Genomic DNA, 15,735 nt, shown 5'->3' with positions numbered 1-15,735 from the left:
GTCCAGTGGGTAGGCACCCGTTCATGCGTAAATGTATAGCAATTGAAAGTAATCCACGTTTTCTTGTTTTCTTACTTGCCATGGTGTCGTTTGGCACAGTTTATTTGTCGAAATTGGTGATTGTGTATTGTTCAGTCCAGTGGGTAGGCACCCGTTCATGTGTAAATGTGTAGCAATTGAAAGTAATCCACGTTTTCTTGTTTTCTTACTTGCCATGGTGTCGTTTGGCACAGTTTATTTGTCGAAATTGGTGATTGTGTATTGTTCAGTCCAGTGGGTAGGCACCCGTTCATGCGTAAATGTGTAGCAATTGAAAGTAATCCACGTTTTCTTGTTTTCTTACTTGCCATGGTGTCGTTTGGCACAGTTTATTTGTCGAAATTGGTGATTGTGTATTGTTCAGTCCAGTGGGTAGGCACCCGTTCATGCGTAAATGTGTAGCAATTGAAAGTAATCCACGTTTTCTTGTTTTCTTACTTGCCATGGTGTCGTTTGGCACAGTTTATTTGTCGAAATTGGTGATTGTGTATTGTTCAGTCCAGTGGGTAGGCACCCGTTCATGCGTAAATGTGTAGCAATTGAAAGTAATCCACGTTTTCTTGTTTTCTTACTTGCCATGGTGTCGTTTGGCACAGTTTATTTGTCGAAATTGGTGACTGTGTATTGTTCAGTCCAGTGGGTAGGCACCCGTTCATGTGTAAATGTGTAGCAATTGAAAGTAATCCACGTTTTCTTGTTTTCTTACTTGCCATGGTGTCGTTTGGCACAGTTTATTTGTCGAAATTGGTGATTGTGTATTGTTCAGTCCAGTGGGTAGGCACCCGTTCATGCGTAAATGTGTAGCAATTGAAAGTAATCCACGTTTTCTTGTTTTCTTACTTGCCATGGTGTCGTTTGGCACAGTTTATTTGTCGAAATTGGTGATTGTGTATTGTTCAGTCCAGTGGGTAGGCACCCGTTCATGCGTAAATGTGTAGCAATTGAAAGTAATCCACGTTTTCTTGTTTTCTTACTTGCCATGGTGTCGTTTGGCACAGTTTATTTGTCAAAATTGGTGACTGTGTATTGTTCAGTCCAGTGGGTAGGCACCCGTTCATGCGTAAATGTGTAGCAATTGAAAGTAATCCACGTTTTCTTGTTTTCTTACTTGCCATGGTGTCGTTTGGCACAGTTTATTTGTCGAAATTGGTGATTGTGTATTGTTCAGTCCAGTGGGTAGGCACCCGTTCATGTGTAAATGTGTAGCAATTGAAAGTAATCCACGTTTTTTAGAAGCACAGAGAAAATGAAATTCAAAACAGGAGGTTAGGAAGAATGGCCACGTGCAAATTTTTACTTTTTAAATAAACAAATATTCATCTTAAATAAGATACGTATTATATATGTTTGAAGCCAGACCCAACGCATTGTTACAAAATAAACAGATGTTTACTGTGAATAAAATAAAATATGTATCAAGTGCACTTGAAACCAAATCACAACGTAATATTATGAAAATAAACAAATATTTTACTTGCTTGAAATTTATCACAAATATATTTCGGAGGTATACTCCATCTTCAGTATGTTGTTTTGTTTCTTTTTTTTTTTCTTCCTTGCCATGTTGTAAATTTCGAAAAAGAAGTCTGTATAGAGCTGCGCGTTGTATCTGGCAGTTGTATTTTGAAATCTTTGAACTGTGCGCAGGTAACGCGAGAATAACGTCAAGAATAAGAGTTCATATAGAAACGTTGTTTTAATTTGAATAAAATAAAATACACATCAAATGCGCTTGAAAGCCAAATCACAACGTAATATTAGGAAAATAAACAAATATTTTACTTGTTTGAAATTTATCACAAATATATTTCGGAGGTATACTCCATCTTCAGTGAGTCGTTTTTTTTTTCTTTTTTTTTCTTTTTCTTCTTCCTTGCCATGTTGTAAATTTGGAGCAAGAAGTCTGTTTGTATAGACCCGCGCGTTGTATCTGGCGGTTGTATTTTGAATTGTTTGAACTGTGCGTAGTTAACGCAAGAATAACGTCAAGTATGAGAGTTCCATATAGAAACGTTGTTTTAATTTGAATCACATAAAATACGCATCAAGTGCGCTTGAAACCAAATCATAACGTAATATTAGGAAAATGTTTATTTTGTTAGAAATTTATGTTTATTTGTAACCACGCGTTGGGTCTGGCTTCAAACATATATAATACGTATCTTATTTAATTCAAACTCAACCGGCGCTTCTAAGGAAGAAAATCTTAACGTAAATATTGATCTATTTAAAGTTTAAATAAAAAATTTTTTTACTCACGTTCACACAAAACAAGGCACATCGCCACTTGGACATAAAGGGTTACTATTTGGGGCCATGCCTAGGAAAGATTAACAAGATGTTGGTTTACGTTACATTTAAACTTCTGCATATCAGTACAGTCAAGGAAGCAGGTAGCAGGAAGGGAATTCCAAAGTCTACCTATTCACAAGGGAAGAAACTATTAGAGTAGAAAGCTTTCTGGCATTTAGGGACCTCAATAGTGAAGGGGTGAGATTTTGTTGCTAAGCAAGTTTGTCCAGGATATGTATATCGAGGGGGTACAAGTGCAACAAGTTCATCAGAGCACATTCCATTAAAATACTTGTAAAACAGGCACAGGGGTGGAATATTTTGGTGATGGGACAGGGGTTGGAGCTTAGTTGACAAAGCTTAGTTTTCATAAATTGGTGAAATCGCCCCTTTTTTTTTTTTTTTTTTTTCAACCAAATTGATTGATTGCCTGCTCTAATCAGGGACCCACTGCAGTGCTTTGGAAGGAAGCTTCACCTGCTTCCCTGCAATGACTTAATCCACAATACAAGTCTACATTGCACTGTAGAGAACCTACTGTTGATTTTATAAAATTATTTTTCTATAATGGCTTGAATTAAAGTTTAAAATACAAATGTCAAGTATCATGGTTCCATTGTGTTCTAAACAGAAACATTTATTTTAAATGCACCTCTGTGTTATCAAAGAACCTACCATCGATTTTATACACCAAACCATTCTGCTTGTGCAATGATAAAACTTCTCAAATGCACTTGTGATGTTAGGCTGTATAAGGGTGTTAACTTTGGTCAAAATCTGACTGATTCTTCTTTAATCGGACTTTGATTTTTGATACTTATTGAGTGTATTCCGATATAAAGCCTATCTAAGAATACTTCCAGACACATAAAGTGCATTTGTGTGAAATTCCAAAAAATCGTCCCACCCATTTTGGAATCCATAAGGAAAAAAAAAACTCACACACACACACACAGTGGCTTTTTTTTTTTCTTTTTACATAGGCATCACCACTTATCCTCGAGTGGCCTCCGGACCTTGATAAGGTTTGATGCGTATACATTAGTTAATGTGATTATAGCGTAGTAAACATAGGTAGTGAGAATTTTGTAAATTGGATTACTTAGGGGAACGGTTCATCAAGAACTTGTTTACATTGGACTTGAAGACAATCAGATTGTAGTCGGCTGGAAAGCAGGACGTCGGAAGAGAGTTCGACAGGCGTGCAGTTCTAAGAAAGAAGCTTTGCTCATGGAATCTACGTTGAGGTTTAGGCACAGATAAAGAGTGGGAAATTATTGATAGTGGTTTTGGCTAGACGAGTGTTTTTCGTGAAAGTTTGACGAGGGGAGACCATAGATTGAAGCTCAGACGAGCACTTGCCAGGAAAATAACGATAAAGCAGAGACAGGCTCGCAACGTCTCTTCTGTGGGAAAGAGGTTGCAGGGAAGAGAAAAGGGCATCCCCCACTAAGTTACCAAGTCTATTTTGAACTCTGTCAAGGCAGGATAAGCTGCTTCTAGCAGCTCCTGCCCAGATGTGGCAACAGTACTCCATTATTGGCCGTACCTGGCTTTTATATAGGTAAAGAATTGCATCAAGAGTGAGATATCTACTGGAGCAGTAGCAGGACCCACCATTTTTCCAGCAACCTTGGCAATGGATTTGATGTACGTGTTTCATTTCAGGTCAAGAGTAAAGGTCAATCCCAGAAGCTTGTCAAAACATGAAATCTCCCCAAGACAAGAGCCATTCATTTCAACTGATGCCAGATTGGCATCAGAGCGTAGATGGTGTAGAGATAGAAGCTTTGTTTTAGATGCAGTAAAAGTAACCAGCCACCTCTTTCCCCATTGTACCACATGCTCATGGTTTTAGATGCATTAAAAGTAACCAGCCACCTCTTTCCCCATTGTACCACATGTAACCAGCTAGCAAATGTGTTATCCAAAAGCAAATTCTGTATATAATATTTTGATTGCAGAGATTCCCCTCTACACCAGATTACCGTAGGTTTTCAATAACAGATGTTGCATACAAATTTATTATGTCTAAACATTCAACCCTAACCGCCTCATCTAACTACACTACGTCGTTTTATACACATTTATTCGTTATAATTAAATCTTATATTTTATCCTAGAAGTATTTCAAGATGTTGTCCATCTTATCGTTTATTTCTTTCAGCATGTCAAGAATGGAACATGTTAACACGCTGAAAGAAATAAACGGTAAGATGGACAACTTCTTCAAATTCGGAATATAGATTTTTTGTCGTTTGTGGTTAAATTTTAAATTCTGGAAAAACAACATATAGACACATATATTCAAATTAAGAATTTATTGTTTGACAAAAGGAATATATAGAAGGGGTTATGTTAGTTTCCTTAATCCATGGATTTTCAAGTATGGCTCATATCATCAGAGGAAATGAAATGCGGTTAGAAAAATGTTCAGCTGTGAATAGACATTTATTTTGCTTTTCAGCACAATTATTGAAAATAGTTTTTAGAGTGGTTGTTGATAATTATATGGAGATAATTATAGGAAGAGAGAATTCGATACAACCTGGGCAGTCCAATATCGGAAGGAGTAACAGTGTCCTCCAGGATTACTTCAAGTAATATCTATCAGGATTTTCATCTGAATTCTATCAGTGTCTTATCTCGCTTATATATATATATATATACATATATATATATATATATATATACATATATATATATATATATATATATATACATACATATATATATATGTATATATATACATATATATATATATATATATACATATATATATATATATATATATATATTTTGTGTACAGAAAGTTGTTAGTTGAGACAGATCATTGGTACCGTCGGTTTCAAGCCCGATAATAAGGCCCGTTTAAGGTATCCTTATCAAGCTCTCTTCAGCCAATATTCGTCTATCTTATAACCGGAAGTGTGAAGTATATATACCTCGCGAATATATATATATAAAATAAAAATTACAATTAAATTTACCAAAATGATCCAAGATGGTAAAATTAAAGTATATTATAAATATTAAAGAAATGATATTTATAAAATTATCTCAGCCAGATGTAAAAGCTCGATAAAACCAAATAGGAAATAGAGCTTATAATAATGCATGCAAAATCCGATCCCGCATTTTGCTAATTCCTACCCTCTGATTAGAAGGAAAGTATTTCTTCGAAACTCTGCGGATTAAGGACTATCCATTTATCTAGTGTTTCCTTTTCAGATTAAATATGTTTTTAACTCATTTCAAAGTGTTTTTTTTAACATATTTTATTAACTGTTTGCTCATATATATATATATATATATATATATATATATATATATATATATATATATATATATATAGTTGCACGTACACACATATTAGGGTCATTAAGGAAAAACACACAGATTTAGGTCTAGAAAAGGTAAACTATATTGAAACAAAAACAGAATAAGTTCTAATAAAGTGATTTTTATTGATTCTCCGACAAAAGGAGGGTGGACCTGTAAATTCACCTTTGTCTGTTCGTCCGTCCGCTTGTCCGCACTTTTCTCAATAACTACGCCTTGGATTTTTTTGAAATTTTGCACAAACATTAAACATGATATGAGTAAAAAAAAAGTAACAGAACGGATTTTCCGGGAAAACTCTGCCCCCCCCCCCTCCAGGGATACCTTTCAGGTTAAAATGGCTAAAATTGACTTTTACGCTTATTAAAAAAAATTGATGCCTTAGATTTTTATAAAACTTTGTGAAAAGTTGTAACTAACTGATTTCTATATAATTTTGTTTGTCTAAATATGGTTTGTGCAAATATGGTAAAGTGGTCCCAAAAATGGAGTGTTTTTATTAGCTGTAAAATAAACGGTAAGATGGACAACATCTTGAAATTCGGAATATAGACTTTTTGTCATTTTTATATATATATTAGGGTCCCTAAGTAAAAACACAGACACAGATTTATAAATTATAAGATGCTTTTTTTAAAAAAAACATACACCTCCAAACACCCGGGCAACACCGGGTCAAAATGCTAGTATATATATATATATCGACTCATTATTTATTTCACTTACCTTGAAGTTGTAAATAAAAAAAATGGACATAAAATCAATAACGTTTTTTCTTGGCCGCCATCTTGGTTACTGATCTCAAGTATGCCACCATCTTTTTTCAACACAATGTCTCAAAACTTAACAAACTACGCCTTGGAATTTTTTGAAATTTTGCACAAACATTAAACATGATATGAGTAAAAAAAAGTAACAGAACGGATTTTCTGGGAAAACTCTGGCCCCTTCCCCCCCCCCCCGCCCCCAGGGGTGCCTTTCAGGTTAAAATGACTAAAAAAAATTGACACTTTTATGCTTATTAAAAAAAAATTGATGCCTTAGATTTTTATAAAACTTTGTGAAAAGTTGTAACTAACTGATTTCTATATAATTTTGTTTGTCTATATTTTGCGATAACTCTTGGGTGTGCCCCACGGGCTCTTTTAGGGCTAATAAAAAAACTCTATTTTTGTAACTATTTTACTATATTTATCCAAAATTTTCTGTGTATGTCTATTTAGCAGTTTTGCATGGTGTTGAACTCAAATTTAAATATTTTAAGGCCTTGGGGACTTTTGGGGTTAAATGGTGGGAGGCAAATGATGGACTTAGTCATTTCTATTTTTGCATGGTGCAAATATGGTAAAGTGGTCCCAAAAATGGAGTGTTTTTATTAGCTGTAAAATAAACGGTAAGATGGACAACATCTTGAAATTCGGAATATAGACTTTTTGTCATTTTTATATATATATTAGGATATTAGGGTCATTAAGGAAAAACACACAGCTTTAGGTTTAGGAAAGGTAAAATATATTGAAACAAAAACAGGATATGCAATGAGCAATAGTCGTAGCACATTCCGCTAAGATAGTGTACTCCGAACTTAATAATTAACGATTTTTTAAAGTTTTAATATTTAAACGGGGTTATTTATGCCATTTTTTTTTTCATTTTTTTAGTCTTTATAAATTCTTTATTTTACGATTTTTTTTAATTTTTCCATTACATTTGCTGTTTTTTTATTTATTTTTTTTGTTTTTCCGATTAAAAAAAAAAAATATTAACATTTAAGCAGTGTTATTTCGTTTGCATATTCCTTATTTTCCATTTAATTATTGCTTTGATTTACCCCCTCCCCTCTCCACCTCATCACACCCAGGCAATGCCGTGTACCCCCGCTAGTATTTTTTAAAACCAAATCAACAAATTTTTTTTTTCCAACAAACTCAACATGTCTAAAAGTGGAGAGTTTTTTTTTTTAAATATTTTTCTATAACTGCTCGTCTGTGGAACACAATAACATGGAGCTGCTTCCCAACTGACTATGACATGGTCGTTTTCAAGTCCAATGTATACAAGTTCTTGAGCCATCTTCTAAAATAAATAATTTCAGCATTTTTTAATAATTTTCTGCAATCCAGAAATTCCCTCCCGTTATACAATCTGGAAGTCTCTTCTCCATACAATCCAAAAGTTACTCCCATCACCCCCCCCCCCACATACAAACCAGAGGTTACTTACCCCTCCTTCCTCCTGTGCACTGCAGAAGTCTAAAATCCAGATTTGATAATCAGGCAAAAAAAAAAAAAAAAGCAAAACAAACAACGATCTTGTATTAAAAAAACAGCTGTTAACTTCAATACACAAAACGTTTGAAAAGAACTAAATACAACCTCCGCTAAATATGGGCGGTTTAAACAAGTTCAGTATTTGATTTTGACAAGATGTGTCCAATAGTCACGCATGATTGATTGGTGCATCTGCTACTAGTCTCTCGCTCCTAGACAAGGTTCAAAAAAGAGTTGCCAATCTGATAGGCCCTGAACTGGCATCTAAGCTTCAGCCTCTGTCCCATCGACGAAACGTTGCATCCCTCTGCCTGTTCTACAAATATTTTAATGGTGAATGCTCTGACGAACTGCAGACACTTATGCCCCCATGACGTAGACACCCTCGACAAACCCGACAGGCAGCTAAATCCCACCCCCACACAGTAGAGATCCCTAGATGTAAAAGATCTTTCTACTCCAGTAGTTTCTTCCCCAGAACCGCTAGACTCTGGAATTCCATTCCAAGTTCCTGCTTCCCTAACTGTACTGACATGCAGAAGTTCAAGTGCAACGTGAACCGACATCTTGCTGCCCAAATCCCAACATACTGCCCCAGTAGTTGCTGCCCCTGATAGTAGCCCCCTACACCAAAGTGGCAATGCGCCTTGTTTGGGGTGAAAATGTAATAAAAAAAGAAAAAAAAAAAAACTAGAAAGTTATGCCTACAGACAAATTTATCTTTAGTTGACCAACTAAATATTTTCGTTTACTAGCCAAATAGAAAAGTTATTAGCAAAATGCATGTGATTTTTGGAGTATGACGTCTTCGTTCCAGGATGAGTATGTATATTATAAAAATTTTTCTGTATTTTTTTTTTAATAAGCGTAATTCTAAATATACACTAAATTTTATGTTGAGGCTTGAAGATCTTCTTCAGATGGTTTTTTTTTTACGTTTACAAAGAGATTCGTTTTTTTTTTTTTTAAACAGCCCGCGTATAAAAAAAAAAAGAGGGGCGCCGTTTTACAATTTGTCACTGTGCAGAGGGAGACAATTCTCGTTTACAAAGAGATTCATTTCTTTTTTGGTTCCCCCCACCCCTGACAAAAGGAGGATGGACCTGTAAATTCACCCTTGTCCGTTCGTCTGTCCGGACTTTTTTCAATAACTACGCCTTAGAATTTTAAAAAATTTTGCACAAACATTTTAAACATGATATGAGTAAAAAAAGTAACAGAACAGATTTTCCGGGAAAACTCTGGTTGCCCCCCCCTCCCCGGGTGCCTTTTGGGTTAAAATGGCTAAAATTGACATTTTTGTGCTTATTTAAAACAAATTGATGTCTTGGATTTTTCTAAAACTTTCTGAAAAGTTGTAACTAACTGATTTCTATATAATTTTGTTTGTCTATATTTTGCGATAACTCTTGGGTGTGCCCCACGGGCTCTTTTAGGGCTAATAAAAAAACTCTATTTTTGTAACTATTTTACTATATTTATCCAAAGTTTTCTGTGTTTGTCTATTTAGCAGTTTTGCATGGTGTTGAACTCAAATTTAAATATTTTAAGGCCTTGCGGACTTTTGGGGTTAAATGGGGGGGAGGCAAATGATGGACTTAGTGATTTCTTTTTTTGCATGGTGCAGAACTCAAATTTACACATGTTAACGCCTAAAACTGCACTGTTTGTTCATTTTCACCAGAATTTGACATCCCCCCCCCAGGGACTTTTGGGGCTAAATGGATGGGGATGCTGAACTTAATCATTTACTTTTTTTAAGCCTCATTCACTGTGCACTCCCGGGGGACCATGCATGCTCCATTTGTTCATGCAGTAATGAGCTTTGTTAAATTGTTGGTGAAAAAAAAAACACAAAAGATAAGCGTTTTAAAAATCACTCGCAAATGCAAAACACAAAAGATAAGTGTTGGAAAAATCACTCGTAAACGCAAAACACAAAAGATAAGTGTTGGAAAAATCACTCGTAAACGCAAAACACAAAAGATAAGTGTTGGAAAAATCACTCGTAAATGCAAAACACAAAAGATAAGTGTTGGAAAAATCACTCGTAAACGCAAAATACAAAAGATAAGTGTTGGAAAAATCACTCGCAAATGCAAAACACAAAAGATAAGTGTTGGAAAAATCACTCGTAAATGCAAAACACAAAAGATAAGTGTTGGAAAAATCACTCGTAAATGCAAAACACAAAAGATAAGTGTTGGAAAAATCACTCGTAAATGCAAAACACAAAAGATAAGTGTTGGAAAAATCACTCGCAAATGCAAAACACAAAAGATAAGTGTTGGAAAAATCACTCGCAAATGCAAAACACAAAAGATAAGTGTTGGAAAAATCACTCGCAAATGCAAAACACAAAAGATAAGTGTTGGAAAAATCACTCGTAAATGCAAAACACAAAAGATAAGTGTTGGAAAAATCACTCGCAAATGCAAAACACAAAAGATAAGTGTTGGAAAAATCGCTCGCAAATGCAAAACACAAAAGATAAGTGTTGGAAAAATCACTCGTAAATGCAAAACACAAAAGATAAGTGTTGGAAAAATCACTCGCAAATGCAAAACACAAAAGATAAGTGTTGGAAAAATCGCTCGTAAATGCAAAACACAAAAGATAAGTGTTGGAAAAATCACTCGTAAATGCAAAACACAAAAGATAAGTGTTGGAAAAATCACTCGCAAATGCAAAACACAAAAGATAAATGTTGGAAAAATCGCTCGTAAATGCAAAACACAAAAGATAAGTGTTGGAAAAATCGCTCGTAAATGCAAAACACAAAAGATAAGTGTTGGAAAAATCGCTCGCAAATGCAAAACACAAAAGATAAGTGTTGGAAAAATCACTCGCAAATGCAAAACACAAAAGATAAGTGTTGGAAAAATCACTCGCAAATGCAAAACACAAAAGATAAGTGTTGGAAAAATCACTCGTAAATGCAAAACACAAAAGATAAGTGTTGGAAAAATCACTCGCAAATGCAAAACACAAAAGATAAGTGTTGGAAAAATCGCTCGTAAATGCAAAACACAAAAGATAAGTGTTGGAAAAATCTCTCACAAATGCAAAACACAAAAGATAAGTGTTGGAAAAATCACTCGCAAATGCAAAACACAAAAGATAAGTGTTGGAAAAATCACTCGCAAATGCAAAACACAAAAGATAAGTGTTGGAAAAATCACTCGCAAATGCAAAACACAAAAGATAAGTGTTGGAAAAATCACTCGTAAATGCAAAACACAAAAGATAAGTGTTGGAAAAATCACTCGCAAATGCAAAACACAAAAGATAAGTGTTGGAAAAATCGCTCGTAAATGCAAAACACAAAAGATAAGTGTTGGAAAAATCACTCGTAAATGCAAAACACAAAAGATAAGTGTTGGAAAAATCACTCGCAAATGCAAAACACAAAAGATAAGTGTTGGAAAAATCGCTCGTAAATGCAAAACACAAAAGATAAGTGTTGGAAAAATCGCTCGTAAATGCAAAACACAAAAGATAAGTGTTGGAAAAATCACTCGCAAATGCAAAACACAAAAGATAAGTGTTGGAAAAATCACTCGCAAATGCAAAACACAAAAGATAAGTGTTGGAAAAATCGCTCGTAAATGAAAAACACAAAAGATAAGTGTTGGAAAAATCACTCGCAAATGCAAAACACAAAAGATAAGTGTTGGAAAAATCACTCGCAAACGCAAAACACAAAAGATAAGTGTTGGAAAAATCACTCGCAAATGCAAAACACAAAAGATAAGTGTTGGAAAAATCACTCGCAAATGCAAAACACAAAAGATAAGTGTTGGAAAAATCACTCGCAAATGCAAAACACAAAAGATAAGTGTTGGAAAAATCACTCGGAAATGCAAAACACAAAAGATAAGTGTTGGAAAAATCACTCGCAAATGCAAAACACAAAAGATAAGTGTTGGAAAAATCGCTCGTAAACGCAAAACACAAAAGATAAGTGTTGGAAAAATCACTCGTAAACGCAAAACACAAAAGATAAGTGTTGGAAAAATCACTCGCAAATGCAAAACACAAAAGATAAGTGTTGGAAAAATCGCTCGTAAACGCAAAACACAAAAGATAAGTGTTGGAAAAATCACTCGTAAACGCAAAACACAAAAGATAAGTGTTGGAAAAATCACTCGCAAATGCAAAACACAAAAGATAAGTGTTGGAAAAATCACTCGTAAACGCAAAACACAAAAGATAAGTGTTGGAAAAATCACTCGCAAAAGCAAAACACAAAAGATAAGTGTTGGAAAAATCACTCGTAAACGCAAAACACAAAAGATAAGTGTTGGAAAAATCACTCGTAAACGCAAAACACAAAAGATAAGTGTTGGAAAAATCACTCGCAAATGCAAAACACAAAAGATAAGTGTTGGAAAAATCACTCGCAAATGCAAAACACAAAAGATAAGTGTTGGAAAAATCACTCGCAAATGCAAAACACAAAAGATAAGTGTTGGAAAAATCACTCGCAAATGCAAAACACAAAAGATAAGTGTTGGAAAAATCACTCGCAAATGCAAAACACAAAAGATAAGTGTTGGAAAAATCACTCGCAAATGCAAAACACAAAAGATAAGTGTTGGAAAAATCACTCGCAAATGCAAAACACAAAAGATAAGTGTTGGAAAAATCACTCGCAAATGCAAAACACAAAAGATAAGTGTTGGAAAAATCACTCGCAAATGCAAAACACAAAAGATAAGTGTTGGAAAAATCGCTCGCAAATGCAAAACACAAAAGATAAGTGTTGGAAAAATCGCTCGTAAATGCAAAACACAAAAGATAAGTGTTGGAAAAATCGCTCGTAAATGCAAAACACAAAAGATAAGTGTTGGAAAAATCGCTCGCAAATGCAAAACACAAAAGATAAGTGTTGGAAAAATCGCTCGTAAACGCAAAACACAAAAGATAAGTGTTGGAAAAATCACTCGTAAACGCAAAACACAAAAGATAAGTGTTGGAAAAATCACTCGTAAACGCAAAACACAAAAGATAAGTGTTGGAAAAATCACTCGTAAACGCAAAACACAAAAGATAAATGTTGGAAAAATCACTCGCAAATGCAAAACACAAAAGATAAGTGTTGGAAAAATCACTCGCAAATGCAAAACACAAAAGATAAGTGTTGGAAAAATCACTCGCAAATGCAAAACACAAAAGATAAGTGTTGGAAAAATCACTCGCAAATGCAAAACACAAAAGATAAGTGTTGGAAAAATCACTCGCAAATGCAAAACACAAAAGATAAGTGTTGGAAAAATCGCTCGTAAATGCAAAACACAAAAGATAAGTGTTGGAAAAATCACTCGTAAATGCAAAACACAAAAGATAAGTGTTGGAAAAATCACTCGTAAACGCAAAACAAAAGATAAGTGTTGGAAAAAATCACTCGTAAATGCAAAACACAAAAGATAAGTGTTGGAAAAATCGCTCGTAAATGCGACTGTTTTACTTACAATGTAATACCCTGGCCTGAGAGCATTCTGTACCTCTACATGGCCATCATTCGCTCATGTATGGAGTATTGTCACATTTGGGCTGGTGTATCTGCTACTAGTCTCTCACTCCTAGACAGGGTTCAAAAAAAGAGTGGCCAACCTAATAGGTCCTTCACTGTCAACTAGGCTCCAACCCCTGTCCCATCACCGAAATGTTGCATCCCTGTGCCTGTTTCACAAGTATTTTAATGAAATGTGCTCCGACGAACTCCAAGCACTAGTAACCCTTTAACGTAAATATCTTCGACTAACCTGACAAACAGCAAAATCCCACCCCTACATTGTGGAGATCCCTAGATGCCCGAAGACTTTCTACTCAAATAGTTTCTTCCTTCGAACTGCTAGACTTTGGAATTCCCTCCCTGCTACCTGCTTCCCCAACTGTACTGACATGCAGAAGTTCAAGTGTAATGTGAACCGACATCTTGCTGCTCAACTCTCTGCAAATTTTCGGGTGAAAAAACAATTAAAAATAAATAAATAAAAGAAGTGGGTATATAAATATATGTACCAGAAAGACTTAAGTTTAAGCTTTAAATTTTAGACACTTTTTTTTTTTTTTTCTAGAATCAAAATTATATAACAGATTTTGATCAAAATTGAAATAAGAATCCTGACTTGATAGAGTTCAAAATAGACTTCATAGCCTCGTAGGAGATGTCCTTTTCTCTTCCCTGCAACCTCTTTCTCACAGAAGAGATGTTGCGAGTTTGTCTCTGCTTTATCGTTATTTTCATGGCAAGTGGTCGACTGAGCTCCAATCTATGGTCCCCCCTCGCCAAACTTTCACAAGAAACACTCGTCTAGCTGAAAACACTATCAATAATTCCCCCCACTCTTTATCTGTGCCTAAACCTAAACGTAGATTCCATGAACAAAGCTTCTTTCTTAGAACTGCACGCCTCTGGAATTGTCTTCCGTTTTCCTGCTTTCCAGCTGTCTATAATATGGTTGTCTTCAAGTCCAACGTGAACAAGTTTCTGATGAGCCGTTCCACTTAAGTTAAAAAATTTACCGAACTTCCATTACTATCGATTACTATATTGTCCTTTTGACTACCGTACACTCTTTAACCCTTATCCTCGAGTGACCTCTTGGCCTTGATAAGTGGTGATGCCTATGTAAAAAAAAAAAGAAAAAGAATTCTAGACGTAAGGTTTAGCGTTATATTTGGATTTTACTCTTTGCAAAAGTGGTGCTAAAAAGCTACAATAACAGTTATTGTTATTGTTCTTAGAATAATTCCTGCCCCTCCCCCTCCCCCCAGTTGGGGACCCGCCGCGGGTTTATCGGAAGGAAGCTTCGCATGCCTCCTTGCAATGACTTAGACCAAACTGTAGAGAATCTACTGTTGATTTTATAAAATTACTAGCAGGGAGATACAACGTTGCCCGGGATTGAATGATGATCAACGAATATTTCACACTCTCATATTTTTATTGTCATCGAAATCCGTGAAATCGCCCGGGGAGGAAGCTTCACATGCCTCCACGCAGTAACTTAAATGGGGGGGAGGCAAATAATGGACTTAGTCATTTCTTTTTTTGCATGGTGCAGAACTCAAATTTACACATGTTAACGCCTAAAACTGCACTGTTTGTTCATTTTCACCAGGATTTGACGTGTCCCCCCCCTCCCGGGGACTTTTGGGGCTAGATGGAGGGCGAGGGAATGCTGAACTTAATCATTTACTTTTTTTTAAGCCTCATTCACTGTGTACTCCCGGGGGGACCATGCATGCTCCATTTGTTCATTCAGTTCAAAATATGTTATTCTACTGTTTCTTTTATAAAATTATTTTATACAAACTTACATGCAAAAAAACAAACAAAAAAAAGCATAAATTTTCAAGTCTTACAAAATTCTTTGCAGTTAATGAAAAAAAAAATTAAGAAATTTACGCACAATTTGAACCTACAGACCACATTATGCAAAAAACAAAAAAAAACAACAAAGAAAACACGGTATCAACTTACCGACAGTAGAATTTTCACAGCCCGTTGTTCTATCATTGTTGCTAAGCAACGACATGGAGAAAATGGCTTTACCGATGATAGATAAATTAAAAAATAACTGTCTCGATTATCAATAATTATCTGAGGCAAAACTAAGATCACTTGCAGATTATACACTAAAGTTCTGTAAATTTTAAAGAAAATATGTTCAGCCGTTTCGGAGTCTATAAGGAACGAACGAACACGCACACACAAAGTTGCATTTATATAACTGTAAAGGTCTGTAAATAATGGCTTCACTTAAGCCGTTATATTCACTTA

At 35.1% G+C, this 15,735-nt stretch overlaps 1 protein-coding gene across 1 annotated transcript in view; it reads left to right on the top strand.

Moving 5' to 3' along the window:
- Positions 1-15,735, top strand: part of LOC145271179 (uncharacterized protein C1orf50 homolog) — a 76,057-nt gene that overhangs the window by 21,395 nt on the left and 38,927 nt on the right. The gene's annotated exons all lie outside the window — the stretch shown is intronic.

The sequence above is a fragment of the Euprymna scolopes genome, chromosome 46 (genome assembly GCF_053919585.1).
Source record: "Euprymna scolopes isolate OS-2025 chromosome 46, ASM5391958v1, whole genome shotgun sequence".
NCBI classification, from domain to species: domain Eukaryota; kingdom Metazoa; phylum Mollusca; class Cephalopoda; order Sepiida; family Sepiolidae; genus Euprymna; species Euprymna scolopes.
Note: the sequence above shows the minus strand (reverse complement) of the source record. Positions and strands in the feature narration are given on the sequence as shown.